This window comes from Vombatus ursinus, unplaced genomic scaffold, assembly GCF_900497805.2.
Source record: "Vombatus ursinus unplaced genomic scaffold, bare-nosed wombat genome assembly UNPS02011700.1, whole genome shotgun sequence".
NCBI classification, from domain to species: domain Eukaryota; kingdom Metazoa; phylum Chordata; class Mammalia; order Diprotodontia; family Vombatidae; genus Vombatus; species Vombatus ursinus.
Genome location: NW_020951478.1, coordinates 1,848,577 through 1,864,454, shown reverse-complemented (window position 1 = coordinate 1,864,454; position 15,878 = coordinate 1,848,577). Strand labels below are relative to the sequence as shown.

General features: G+C 35.2%; 1 protein-coding gene across 1 annotated transcript in view; it reads left to right on the top strand.

The window, feature by feature from the left end:
• The window catches only part of TRPC4 (transient receptor potential cation channel subfamily C member 4), a 225,919-nt gene that overhangs the window by 86,487 nt on the left and 123,554 nt on the right, over positions 1–15,878 (top strand).

Here is a 15,878-nt window from a genome sequence, read left to right as displayed (position 1 = left end):
TACTGACAGAAGCATATTGTTACTCAGAAGACTTTTTTTGTGCATTTATGGCTTTTCTTTCAAACTTTTAACTGTCCAGCACCATTAAGGTTCACTAGAAAAGTTACAGAAGTAATTAACTAGCCCTTAATTAAGGTTGGGCATCTTGCTGGCATTGACATGTCTCATTCTTTCTATTGTTAATGTTACTAGTCAGTGTTAAATGCTGGTGTCTGCTTTAGGATGGAACTATTTGCTATGACAAACGAAAAGCCTTAAACATTCCAAGTCAGTCAGGGACCATAGCACCCCTGCCATACTGTTGTTTTCTTGATTTGTCATGAGAATGTAGGTTGGGGAAATTGACATAAGGCTGATTGCTCTCTTAGGCCACTTCCACATCTTGGTTTTGGGTTTCTATTTATTATTCAAGTTAACAAGTGATTAACCTTGCTTCAGATTTGTTATTTATTTTGATCTACTACCCTCTTTGAAAAGTATGGGATTCTCACTTGAGGTCTTAGGTATATCCTCCAAGACCTAGTTATCCTAGTCATATGGTAATGTGATGCTATTTATTGGGTAGCCCAGTCACTTAGAATAACATAACTATGAAATTCAAAATGTCCAAGGAAATCACATAGTTGTTTGTGGAAATTTTTTTATGAAGCCAAAATGCACAACTGGTTACTTCAACTAAACCAAAATGAACAACCCGACAATCCAAATATCAAGTGTAGCAAAGGAAATGAAAAGGAAACAATATTATGCTTTGGTGTACAAAAAAAGGCATCATCTGACTCTGGTTCACTTGATTGTGCTCACTCTACTTAGGCCTGTCGTATTTTGTGTACTGTCAATTATGTTTAGCTACCACTCTTTTCTATGATTTTCATGGAACAACTTTCCACTAAAATTAGGCAAAAGCAGTCCTTTTGTGTGTAGCATCCAGGAAAAATAACACCACCTTGAAGCAAAGCCTTCTCTGAAAAGGCTAGTTATTCCTGTCTTTTATAGTAGAGGTACATGATGCCGTTTGCATCTGTTTCAGCCAGTCCCAGTAACACTTTTTGGATTGTTACTGTAGTTAACTGTAAGTGATTCAGCAAGATGACTTAAAAAAAAAATTCAGGTGCATTTTATGAATAGCTAACATTTATTAAAAATAATTAAGCCTTTTATTATTAAGAAAATTTATCTTGTTATAAAATTCATATGCATATTTAATGTATAGGTAATATAAATATAATTCCAGATACAGACATAAAAATAATTACATCAGCTTTGGGTTGGAAATCAGAAAACCTCAGTTCTATATATGTGGTTGGGTGGTTCATTGGATAGATCACTGAACCTGGAGTCATGAAGGCTTGAGTCCAAATCCAGCCTCAGACATTTACTAGATGTGTAACTCTAGGCAAGTTACTTTGCCTCCATTTACCTCAGTTTCCTCCTCCGTAAAATCGGAATTATGATATCACCTACCTCCCAGGGTTGTTATGAGGATAAAATTATATTGTATTTGTAGAGTGCTCTACAAACCTTAAAATGAGAGATAAATGTTAGCAAGCCAGATATTCAATTTGGGCCTCTCCCATTAATTCAAGGTATAAATGTGTGCAAGTTGCTTTACCTCCACATGCCTTGGTTTCATACTCTATAAAATAAGGCAGTTAATCTAGATGACATTAAACTTCCAAGCCACCTAATCAACAAAATGGAGAACTCTACATTCTCTATGACCTCTCAAACCTCTCCAAAATAAAAATAATGCACCAAAATAAAGCAACTTCAGGTTTCTCTGTGATCTAGGACACCTAGAATCCAAAAGGTTAAAAAAAAAACTGAATTGACCCTGAGTTTACTCAGCACCCTTCTCCCACCTCCAGTGCTACTCTCAGTAAGAGTATGTTGGCAGAACCAAGGACATGTCATAGGTTATGACAAAGCCCACCTCCAAGCATAGTACTCCCTCCTTCTTTCCATGCCTATGCAGCTCTCAGCTCCAGGCTGCAGAAGTTTGTCCAGGCCATTACAGCCATCCAGCATGCCTGCAGACCTTTAGAAGCACAAGCTTACTGGGGACACAGCCCTTTAACATTAGCACTGAATTGATGGTGCCAGAGTGGATAACCTTAGCACAGTGCTGGGCTAGAAAACTAAGAAATAGAGGAAGTGGGAAAGGAACAGCAGGATAAAAGATTCTGTGTGTGAGGTGAGCTATGCAGCACTCCAGTAAGCCTGAGGGAAAGAAAACAGAATCCAGTTTGAGTCCGTTTTGGCCACCCCTAAAGTCACCTGCGACAGAGACCTAGACTGGTGAACCATAAATTGCTCAGCATGGGAAGAGGATGGAAACCTTTGAAATCCAGCCCCCAAGGAAAACACCATCAGAGGAGACAGAGTCAGAAAGTGAATAAAGGAAGATCAGAAGTGGGGGGGGTAGCGGAGACTGAAAATTATGAAATATCTCAGGGAGAAGAAAACTCAGAGAGCTTAATCATAAGCAGATAAACCAACAGGGAAAACATTAACAGTGGAAGGAAATATGTTCTTCAGATCTAATAAACAAGTTCAGGTATCTATGAATAGATACTGAAAAACAAAGGCAAATGATCCAACACTTGATGAGGCAGTGAGCCCTATGGAATTTGAGGAGAACATGGAAACACAACATGCTATTCCTGACTTTTGAGTGCATAATTTATGGTCTGCACAGCAAAAAAGTAATGGGCAAAATAGGAAAAATGCAATACGTGGTTATAGGTCTCACCAAAGAAAAAAAAGAAAGAACAATTGATTAGGAATACTAATATATAGAAGTGAAGGACAATCTAGAAGAAAAGAAGCAAAACACAATAATATTGAAAGAAAATATGCTTCATGTCCAAAAAAAGCCATACTGATCTTGAAGACAGGAGGTGTAGAGATAAACTAGGGATTCTTGGTCTCCCAGAAGAAAGTTACTGGACAAAAAAAAACAAACCCTAACACCATAGTAATAGGAGAGAACTGACTAGAATTTCTGAAGATGGAAGATGCAGTTCCAATTGAAAGAATTCACAGATGATTTCCAGAAAAAAAAGAACAAAATAAAAGCAGTGATGCACTGGTTAAATTTAATAATTCAATTCAGAAATAACAATTTCTGCAAGTGATCAGGAAAAAAGATATTCAAATATAAAGGAAAAGAAATTGGAATAAAACAAAAGTATTCTGCACCCACTAGAAAACATAGAAAGGAATAAAATAATGTATTCTAAAGAGCGATGGCACTTATGATGTAATCCAAGATGACCTACCCTAAAAAGCTGAACTTGACCATACATGAAAAAAGATGGATGTTCAGTAATAAAGAAAGGTTTGAAACATTTTAGAAAGAAAACCAAACTGAAGAGATTATTTGCTTCATAAGCTCACAAACAACAGAAACAATTTGAATGAAGAGATAGGAGAGGACATCCCCAACTCTTCCCTAGGAAGTAGGAAATCCATAAGTATTACATACTGCATATGTTTTCAGACTTTTTCAATGTATCAATCACTTATACTGATTTTTTTCCTCTCTAAAAATACTATGTGTTGTATGAGTTGACTCTAGGGATACATGAGATAATTCTGATAATGTAAGAAACAGAAAATAGCAATATAAACATATTTGAAAGCAAATAAACTAGATTATGTCTAGGATCTCTTCTAGTTTTTTCATTGTAGGATTTAGCATTAGCAGTATGAGTCAATTTAATTCAACAACCATTTATTAAGCACCTAACCTGTGCAAAGCACAATGCTGACTCTTGGGACACAAATGTAAGACAGAGATATAGACTCTATTACCAGAAGTAGATATTTTAATGAAGGTGGATCTGGAGGTTGAGAAAGAGTGGTCAGGTGGCTGAATGTAGAGTAAGACTTCTAGAATTCATGTATGAGTTTCAGAATTTGGACACAAGTCTTCAAGTAGAAGATTTGCTACTAAATATTATTGGCTCTTTTTAATATAGGGAAGTATTTAAGTGCGTTTAGGCATAGTAGTTCTTTGTGTTAAATTTGGTTTATGCATATTATAAATGTAGTATATTAAATGATAGGTAAAACAAAACATTAAACAGAGGACACAGAAATCAACATTGTTCATTCCGCAAGCCCTCTCGATGAGGTCACCTTGGGGCATGTTGGATACATGCAATTTTCATCCACATCTGGTCCTACCACTAGCCCTGACTGTGATCCCAGGTTTCTATCTAATTAATCTTCACTGCTTTCATGAAGTCACTTTCAGAGTTATGGAAAGAAAAATTCCATAAATTCTGGGATAATATCTGGTATGGTAATGGTTTTCTATAAATTATGGATTTGAATGAAGTTCAATTAATTCAAGCCCTGAAATTCTCTGCAAAGATCTAAGAAAAGTTCTCAGTATATTTGAATTTCAGTTGTAAATCTAGTTATATGATCTAAATAAAGTAGTTATCATTTATGTGCATTTTTCTGTTTGAAGAGAACAGAAACCATACAGGTACCTGTGTAATTGAGGCAGGAAGGTGGCTCAGTGAATAGAGTGCTCAAGTCAGGAAGACATGAGTTCAAATCCAACCTCACACACTTACTAGCTATGTGACCCTGGGCAAGTCACTTAACCTCTATTTCTCTTAATCTACCAGAGAAGTAGATGTCTAATCACTCCAATATTTTTTTCTAAGAAAATGCCATGAACAGCATTGGCATGCTATGATCCACATGGTTGTGAAGAGTCTCATGGGACTGAACAACACCACGTGTGTAGTTAATCACTTTATTTTAAGGGCACATACATTTTGAGTCCCCTCTTCTGAACCTTATTTTTATCCAGAACTCTACTGGATGTTTAATCACCCAGGTTCCCAACTTCAGCATTATTCTTTGACCCCCTCACCTTTTGTGTCTAGTTGCCTAATATTTCCATTTCTACCCCCACCATATTTCTCACATCTATACCCTCCTCTTCACACAACCACACAACTCTTCACACAATTCACACAACCAAAGCCCTAATTCAGGTCCTCATCACCACTCTCCTGGACTATTACAATAACCTTCTAATTGGTCTCCTTGCTTCAATTCTTTCTCCTACTCTAATTTATCATACATGTAGCTGGTAAAGTGGTTTTCTTAAAAGACAAATCTGACCATGAAATTCTCCTACATGATAAATTACACTGGGGTTCTCTATTTGGCTTTTAGAGCCCTTCACAACCTGGCTATTTTCTACTATTCCAAAATAATCCCCCCTTACCCCCCACACCAACTTCTCACCTTCCATACTCTAGGTAGATTGACTTTCTTGCCATTCCTTACATAATGCTTCATCTCCATGGATTGGATGTTCCAACTCCCATGCCTAAAATGCATCACTTCCTACCTTTTCCTTAGAATACTTTGAATTCTTCAAAACCCAGCTCAAGTACCACCTTCTATGTGAAGTTTTTCCTAATATCCTACCCATTTACTAATCACTTCCCCTATAAAGTCACCTTGCACTTATTTAATATATTAGTATATACACATATACATATATGTATGTATATTTGTGTGTATATATATGCATATGTGTATGTGTGTATATGTATATATATATATGTGTGTGTGTGTGTGTGTGTGTGTGTGTGTGTGTGCCTATGTTTCCTTTGATAGAATATAAACTCTTTAAGGGCAGGAATTATTTCATTTTTGACTTTGTATTCCCATTGTCTAACATAGTACCTGGCATAAAGTAGGTGCTTAATAAATGCTTGTTGAATTATTTAGGTGGAGTGTGTGTGTGTGTGTGTACACATATATATGTAAACACACACACATACACACACACACACACACACACACACATATATATATATAAACATTTTTGTTTCTGAATTATACTATTTATCTATTAATGAAATTCCTCTAGGGGTAGGGATAGGAAATGGTGCTATGATTTTACTTGGGATACGTAACTCCCAAGTGAAGAAACTTCCTCTACCAATACACTTTCTCTGCAACATACAGTCTTAGTGACTTTCCTGGAACTCTGAGATGTTAATTGACTTGCCTAATGTCATCCAATATGTATCTGAGGTGTGATTTTTATGCTAGTTTTCCTGGGACAGTTATCTATCCATTACATGATACTGCTTTTTGGGAGATCTGGAATTAGAAAAAGAACAAAAAAAATTCTGAAATCAAGGTTGAATAAGGACATTTAACAAGGGTCGGGAGAAGGGGTAAGAGTTGTAAGAATGTTAATGAGTTCATATATCACATCTGCATTTTTTCTTTACATCGTGAGGGAGAAAAGCAAAGTATTACAGGAATGCTAAGGATCAAAAATGACGATGTATCATGTTACCTTTCAATCAAATCATATTTTTTTAGTGGGACATTTTTCCTTGGTTGAAAATCTGATTCTGACTTATACAGTGATTTCAAGATGGCTGATATTTTAAATTCATCTTATTACTTTTATTTGTACTCTTTGAAATGGGAAATTCTTTTTCATAAGTAAAACTTCTAGATTAATTTGGAAAATACTGGCTTCAATGATTTGGTTTAGGGTACTCTAGTAAATTTATGTATTCTAAATGAAAGTTTATTTAGCATAGCTATCTTGTAATATAATTGTTTAATATAAGTTTTCTGAAGGTTAGCATTTAACAAGTTTGAAGTTGTGGAGGCTGTTAGCTTTTTGAAAAGTCCCTGAAGATTGCTTTGCCTAATTAAATTGCTGTATTTTGGTTGATTGCCTTTTATAGAGCCCCTGTGAATTCTTTCCTTTAAGAGATTTTCCTTTTCATGATTGGAGTTCTAGAACAGCACTGCTACTTCTCAAGCATCATATGCCCCCCCCAAAAAAATCATATTAGTTGAATATGTGATAGTAAAAATTACTGATAGAAAAGCAAACTCAGCTGCATTTGAGCCCAAATGCCTGGATTGATAGTAACTCATAACCTTTTATTACACCTAACGAATCATAATTAGATTTATTTGGAGGCTAGAAAGGTACATTGTTTAGAGGAAATCCTATTTGCTAAAAATGCAGCATCCTCTTCAAATTTAATGACTACTGATATAATTTAAGCTCCTCACCTTTGTGCAATTGTGTTTATCGTTTTATTTGGTAATGCAGGTCCCTACCTGACATGTTGAAATAATCACTGTAGGGTGATGATTTTAGGCCATAGTTTGGTAGAGTAAAAGTGATTTCACTGTCAATTTGATGTACAAGAAGTCTAAGGAATATTAAGACCCCTAAACTCTGTTCAATGAGCATTTGAAACTTTTAACATAAAGTGCAGATTTGAGTTCTGGAAAAAATGAAATCATTTTGCTCTCTTAAGAGAACCACAATTTAATCCCCCCCCGACAGGTAAAATATTTGTTAGTGTTTACACAAACAAGCTACAGTCACTAATTTCAAAATAAAATTTTAATTCCAACAAAAATGAATTTTTCCAAAGGAACATATAAAAATTCCATCCAAATTAATAGACTGCACCTTCACAACAGGAAAAAAAGGAAAGATTATATAATATAGAATAGACATTCATTTGATTCAAGCAAGATAAGATTTCCCTTGGACAAAAATATTTAAAATTATATTAGCATTTGGTAGTGTGTGAATTCTCTCCTCAAAGTACAAAAGACTTACCCCTGACATTTCTTGACTGATTAATAATTAAACACCTCCTGAATTATTTTTCTAAACTACCATCTAACATAATTGTTTGTTATGATATTTTTCAATCAGTTCTGAGGACAGGCATAGAAAGTGTAAAATTTTGTTTGGAAGGGTAATGTTAGGTGCACAGTGACTGACCCTCCCATCCCTGGAGAATATTTAGATGGACTGGAGCCATAGGGATGGAAGATGAGAATGGTCTTGCTTAATGTCAATCTGCTCCTATGGCTATATTAAAGAGGTATAGAGGAAGGTAGTGAGGGACAGTGTTTTTACTCCATTTAAGCTCATAGATCCAAAGTTCTTAACATTTAGGGTCACAGACCCCTTTGTCAGTCTGGTGAAGCCTATTGGTCCCTTTTCAGAATCATATTTTAAATGAATGAATTAAAAAACAAACATAAGATTATAACAGAATCCAATTATATTGGAATACAGTAATTTTGTTGTTTTCAAATTCATGGCCCCCAGGTTAAGAATCTTAAGCTTTAGGGTTCTTCCTCTTCAGAGTTTATATGACCTAATCACTTGCATGAATTTTATAGATGATTCAGAAGTTGTGGTTTTCTTAAGAAAGTAAAAATGACTTCATTGTTTCCAGAAGTCAGATCTATTTATGGTGTTAAATGTTACATATCTTCATTGAATAGAGCATAGGCATCCTATATTCCTAAGATTACTTCTGCATCAAATTTACAGTGAAAATCACATCTACTCTGCCAAAACCTAAAACCTAAGGCCTAAAACCACCTTATAATTTCAGCTTTACATGGCTGGCAATCCTGTAAACTCATGTAAGAGATGGAGAGAACATATATTCCTGTTAATTAAAAAAAATTTAAAGGATATAGAGCAGTGAAGATATCACGATATTTTGTCTATAGGATTAGCAAGCATCACAATGAATAGAATAATCATCGATGAGGGAAGTTTAACTGATCAACCACATCTTAATTATAGGAAAGAAGGATTTCAGCAGCCTTTAAAGAACTCTGGTTTGATGATCTTTATCTTGCTTGGCAACTATTTTGATAACACAAACTAACTGCTCTGCACTGGATTGTGGCCTGTGAAGTTGAAAAATTGTGTACTACATGAAGAAGTAGTAAGAAGATAGATCAGTAGATAGATCAGTAGATAGATCAGAAGATAGATCAAAGTAGCCTTCCCTCAGTATGCTTCATATCCCAACCATGGCTTTAATATACCCCAAGATTGAGTAGATATCTATAAGATTTTAATAGCTACATAGGCAATTTCTTTTCTGTTAAACTACTTTAAGATTACATTCACAATCAATAAGCATTTATTTTTGAGAGCAAATAGTATGCTTCAATCTGCATTCAGACTCCATAGTTCTTTCTCAGGATGTGGACAACATTTTCCATCATAAGTCTTTTGGAGTTGTCTTCGATCCTTGCGTTGCTGAAAAGAGTCAAGTCTATGAAAGTTAGTCATCCCACAATTTGGCTATTACTGTGTACAATGTTCTCCCGGTCCTGTTCACTTCACTCAGTATCAGTTCATGTAAGTCTTTCCAGATTTTTCTGAAATCATCCTGCTCATCATTTCTTATAAAAACAATAGTGTTCCATTACATTCATATAGCACAACTTGTTCAGTCATTCCCCAACTGATAGGCATCCCCTCTACTTCCAATTCTTGGCCACCACAAAAAGAGCTGATACAAATATTTTTGTACATATGTGTCCTTTTCCCATGTGTATGATCTCTTTGGGATATAGTCCTAGAAGTGGTATTGCTGCGTCAAAGGGTATGCACAATTTTATGGCCCTATGGGCATAGTTCCAAATTGCTCTGCAGAATGGTTGGATTAGTTTACAACTCCACCAACAATGCATTAGTGTGGGTCAGCTAGGTGGCACAGTGGACAGAGCACTGGCCCTGAAATCAGGAGGACCTGAGTTCAAATGCAGCCTCAGACCAAACACTTGACACTTACTAGCTGTGTGACCCTGGGAAAGTCACTTAACCCCAATCGCCTAAAAAAAAAAAACAAATTAATGTTCCAACTTTCCCACTTCTTCTCCAACATTTATCATTTTCCTGTTTTGTCATGTTAGCCAATCTGATAGATGTGATGTGGTACCTCAGAGTTGTTTTGATTTGCATTTCTCTAGTCCATAGTGATTTAGAGCATTTTTTCATATGACTATAGATAAGTTTAATTTCTTCATCTGAAAACTGCCTCTTCATAGTCTTTGACCATTTGTCAATTGGGGAATGACTTGTAGTCTTATAAATTTGACTCAGTTCTCCATATATTTTAGAAATGAGGCTTTTATCAGAGACACTGTCTGTAAAAATCCTTTCCCAACTCTCTGCTTCCCTTCTAATCTTGGTCGCATTGGCTTCATTTGTGCAAAAACTTTTTTTTTTTAATTTAATGTAATAAAAATCATCTATTTTGCATTTCATAATGTTCTCTATCTCTTGTTTACTCATAAATTTTTCACTTCTCCATAGATCTAAGAGGTAATCAATAAACATTTTTAAAGCACCTTCTAAAAGCCAGACACTATGCTTAATGCTGGGGACACAAAAACATAAATGAAAAGGCCCCTGCCCTCAAAAAGCTTACATCTTTGGGGTGGGAAGAAGAGACAATGCATACAGATTAAGTATATATAAAGTATAAGTAATAAGGTAATTTTGTTAGAAGAATTATAAGGAACTTGGGAGAATCAAGAAAGACATCCTGTAGGAGGTGGCCCTTTAGCGGAGCGAGGAATTTTAAGAGTTGGAAGTGAAAAGGGAGTACATTTCAGGCATGGGGAACAGCTTATGGAAAGGGAAAGGGGAAGGGAACAATTATTTGTTGAATACTTACTATGTGTCAGGCACTTTACAAATATTATCTCATTTGGGAGAGATTATTTTAATAAGGAACAGCAAGAAGACCAGTTTGGCTAAACTGTAAAGTATGTAAAGGGGAATGACGTTATTAAGTCTGAATTTGTAGACTGGAGCTGGTTGAGAAGGACTTTAAAACAAGAAAGTTTTTGTGTGATTTTAGAGTTAATAGGGAGCTTTCTGAGCTGGAGAGTGACTTTGTCAAACCTGCTCATTAATATTGCTATGGTAGCTAAATGGAGAATGGATTGCAGGGAGAAGAGACTAAAGTAAGAGATTCCAACTACCAAGCCATCACAATCATACAAGTGAGAAGTGATGCAGACCTGAACTAAATTTCCCTAATAATCTGCTAGATGCAGAAACTAGAACCAGATATGAGCCCTTTTGTAACTTCCTGCAGTCAGAAAGAAGGGTGGACAAAACCAGGAGCACAGAAAGCTGTATTACCTGTTGGGACAATCAGGCCTCAGTGCGTGGTGGAGTAAGGATGAAACAGAGGAAACAGCCTATTGGAGGAGCTCTGAAAACAGCAGCAAAAAAAGCCCTGAAGCTTCAGACAGCATCCCCTCCACCCCAGGAGTAGAGCTCAACTCTAACATAAATTTAAAAGTCAAGAAATAGGCTGAAAAATGAGCAAACAACAACAACAACAAAACCTGACTATAACAAGTTACTGTAGTGACAGGGAAGATCAAGACCAAGCCCAGAACACGATGTCAAAGCAGTTATAATTAAAGCCTCAAAGAAAAATGTAAGTTGCATACAAACCCAATAAAAATTCCCAGAATAACTCAAAAAAGGATTTTAAAAATCAGAGAGGTGGAGAAAAATTGAGGAAAGAAATTAGAAATGATACAGGAGATTTATGAAAAGAGGGTAAACAGCTTGGTAAAAGAGTCACAAAAAATACTGAAGAAAATAACACTATAAAAATAGAATTGGTCAAATAGTATTAAAAAAATTACAAAAATTAATTGAAGATAAGAACTCTTTAAAAAGTAGAATTGGCCAAATTAAAAAAAAAAAGAGGTACAAAAGTTTAAAGTTCACTGACAAAAAAATTCCTAAAAATTTAGAATTGGGCAAGTGGAAACTAATGATTCTATGAGACATTAGAGAAACAATAAATAAAATCAAAAGAATGAAAAAATAGAAGAAAATATAGATATCTCATTGGAAAAAAACATTGATTTGGAAAATAGATCAAGGAAAGATGATTTAAGAATTATTAGATTACCTTAAAACTATGATTAAAAAAAAGAGCCTAGACATCATCTTTCAAGAAATCATCAAAGAAAACTACCCTGATATCCTAAAACCAGAGGGTAAAATAGAAATTGAAAGAATCCAATAATCACTACCTAAAAGAGATCCTAAGATGAAAACTCCCAGGAGTATTATAGCCAAATTTCAGAGCTCCCAGGTTAAAGAGAAAATATTGCAAGCAGCTAGAAAGAAACAATTCAAATATCATGGAGCCACAGTCAGGATGACACAAGATTTATCAGCTTCCACATTAAAGGATCAGAGGGTTTACGATATGATATTCTGGAAGGCAAAGTCGCTGGGATTACAATCAAGAATCACCTACCCAGCAAACTAAGTATAATCCTTCAGGGGGGAAATGGCTATTTAATGAAATAGAGGACTTTAAAGCATTCCAGATGAAAAGAGCTGAGCTGAATAGAAAATTTTACTTTCAAATACAAGACTGTAGAGAGGCATAAAGAGATAAACATGAAAGAGAAATTATAAGAGAATTCATAAAGTAAAAATGTTTCCATGGGAAGATGATAATTGTAACTACTAAGAAGTTATCAATATTGGGTCAGTTAGAAGGAGTATATATCAACAGAAGGCATGGGTGAGAGATGACTATGTTGGGATGGTTTCAAAAAGAATAAAATTTAGGAGGGGAAGGTCGAGAGTGAAAATGAGGAAAATTATCTCACGTAATAGAGATGTGAAAGGAAGAGTTTTTACAATGGAGGGGAAGAAGGGCAAGCAATACTTGAACCTTACTCTCATCAAAATCAGTCCAAAGGGAGAATATACATACTCTGTTGAGTATAGAAATCTCTGTTATTCTGCAGGGAATTAGGAGGGTAAGGGCATAAGGAAAGGAGAGGTGAACTCATAGAAGGGAGGGCAGATTAAGGAAAGTAGTGGTCAGAAGCAAAACAGAATTTTAAGAAAGGACAAGGTAAAAAGATAGAAAAAGAAGGATAAATGGGAAAATAGGAGGAAGTGAAACACAAAGTTAATAATCATAACTGTGAATATTAATGGGATGAATTCATCCATAAAATGCAAGTAGATAGGAGACTGGATTAAAAACCAGAATCCAAGAATAGGTTATTTACAAGAAACATACTTGAAACAGAGAAACACAGAGTAAAAATAAGGGGTTGGAGCAGAATCTATTATGAAGTTTGAAAAAAAAAAACAGAGGTAGAAATCATGAAGGGCAGCAAGGTGGCACAATGGATAGAGTGCCAGTCCTCAGGTCAGGAAGACTCATCTTCCTGAGTTCAAATCTGACCTCAGACACTCACTGGCTATATGACCCATGGCAAGTCACTTAACCCTGTTTGCCCCAGTTTCCTGTTCTGTAAAACTAGTAAGACAAAGAAATGGCAAATCATTCCAAGAAAACCCTAGATGTGGTCACAAAGAGTCAATCACAACTTAACTGCACAACAACAAAAGCAGTCATGGTCTTTGACAAAGCAAAAATCGATTTAAGTAAATGACATAAGCAGGAAAACTACATTTTGCTAAAAGTTACATAAACAATAAACCATAGCCAATGCTAAACATCTATGCACCAAATGGTACAACATCCAGCCAAATTCTTAAAGGAAATGTTGAATAAGTTATAGGAGGAAATAATCAGTAAAATTATACTAGTGGATGACCTCATCTTTCTCCTTTCAGAACTAAATATATCTAACCATAAAATAAACAAGAAAGAAGTTAAGGAGATGAGTAGTATTTTAGAAAAGTTAAATATGATAACCCTCTAGAGAAAATCATTGAGATTGGAATATAACTTTTTCTCAGCTGTACATGGCAGCTACACAAAAATTGACCATGCACAAACATAAAATCTCACAATGAAATGTAAAAAAGCAGAAATATTAAATGCATCCTCTTCCAGATAATAATGCAATAAAATTGTATTCAAGAAAGGGATGTGAAAACATAGATTAAAATTATTTGGTAATTAAATCAACTAATCCTAAAGAATGAGTGTGTCAAAGACTAAATCATAGAAATAATCAATAACAATGAAATGACAATGAGACAGCACACCAAAATACAGCCAAAGAACTTGAGGGGATGCCCATCAACTGGGGAGTGGCTAGGATATGTTCGTGATGGAATACTACTGTGGTATAAGAAATGATGAGCTGGATCCTTTCAGAAAAACCCAGGAAGACTTACATGAAGTGATACAAATAAAATGACTAGAATCAGAACATTGTATACAGGAATAGCAATATTACACAATGATCAACTGTGAATGACTTAGCTCTTCTCAGCAATACAATGATCTAAAACAATTCCAAAGGACTCATGAAGAAAAGTCCTCTCCACCTCCAGAGAAACAAATATCGGCAACTGAATGCAAATTGAAACATACTTTTTTTTTAAACTTTATCATTCTTGGTTTTGTTTTGTTTTGATCTGTATTTTCTTTTGCAAAACAGCTAATGTGGAAAAGTTTGTGTGACTGCACATGTACAATCTATATCAAATTGCTTGCCTTCTCAAGGAGATGAGATGAGAAGAAAGGAAGGAGGAAGAGAAGTTATAACTCAAAATTTAAAAAAAAATGTTAAAATTTATTTATATGTAATTGAGAAAAAATAGAAATTAAATGTAAAAAAAAGATCATAGTCTAAATATTTGTAGCTGGAAGAGATCTTATAGGCTATAGAATTCAACTGTCTTATTTTACAGATGAGGAAACTGAAGCCCAAGCAACACTTACCCAAGACACATTACTTATTTAAAATTTTTCTTAGAGCTGTTTATAGTTCACTTGTCTTCCTCTACTCTCACTTTTTTTTTTACTTCTTTCTGGCCCAGAACTAGCTGCCTCACACCTGGCTTCCAATTTTCTTGTGAATGGAAAATTCTATTTGAATATTTGAATAATTTGAATAATTCATTATTCTTTTGCTTGCTTTTCTTGCGGAAAGTTGTGGAGATCTGGCCTGCCATAGTCTCAGTGGGTTACTAGATGACGGTAGGGAAGAGAAGAAAACTGGTTTTAGGGAGAAGGATAAAATGAGAGAATTATGTGCTATCTACCTTTCCACAGGTCAGAATGCTTTCTAATTAATTTGGTGATTTCCTATTATTAAAGTAATTGCTAAATATTTGGGAATAAAATGCTATAGTAATAAATCCCATCAATATATTACTTCCCTCACAACTACCTAATGAAAGAGGTTATATAGATATTATTATTCCTATTCAATAGATGAAAACATTGAGGCTCATAATAAAACAATTATCAGAAGTAGGATAGTGCCCTGACTCTAGGCTCATAGTGAAGACTAGCAAAAAAAACAGTGACTTTTGAGTCAAAAGACCTGAACCTAAATCTCGACCATCACTTGTATTTCCTTGAACAAGTATTGTTTGGGCCTCACTTTAAAAAAGAGAGGGGTGAAAGCAGATGATGGCTAAGGTCCATCCCAACACTGATTCCTAGGGTTACCAGAGTAAAATCAGTTGCTTGAATTCACAAATAATTATATGAAGCAGGTTACAAAATAAATATCATATATTGATATACCTCCTCACTAGGGAGTTCGCTGACTCTTTTCCTCTGAGTGCAGTGTTTTCCTTGCCTTTTGTACCCCCTTTTGTTCCACCTGTGTGCCCTATGCTCACTGTTGCTAGGTGACAGTGGCATGGATGACAGGGTCCCTAATGACCAACCACTGCACAGTTGTATGTCCTGAACATTTCAGTGCCTGCTCCTGAATTAGAGACAAAGCAAATGTCTGCTCAGTGCTCGTCATTATAGTTGACAGAACTATGACAGGCTATTAGTCATTTAAATGAACATCAGAGTCTTACAGCTTGGGCTTCATTTCCCAAGGAAGCTTCCTTAAAGCTAATTGAAAGAGAAGTAAACTCCTTCCCTTAAAGCATATTGGAATTAATGCTTACTTTTCCTCTACAAGTAAACCCTGGAATATGCATAACCCCTAACATTTGTATAAACTGATCACCTTCCCCCTTACATCACTGATTAGAAAATTCTGATTTTAAAACATAAATATTGGGAAACAAAATTGTTATT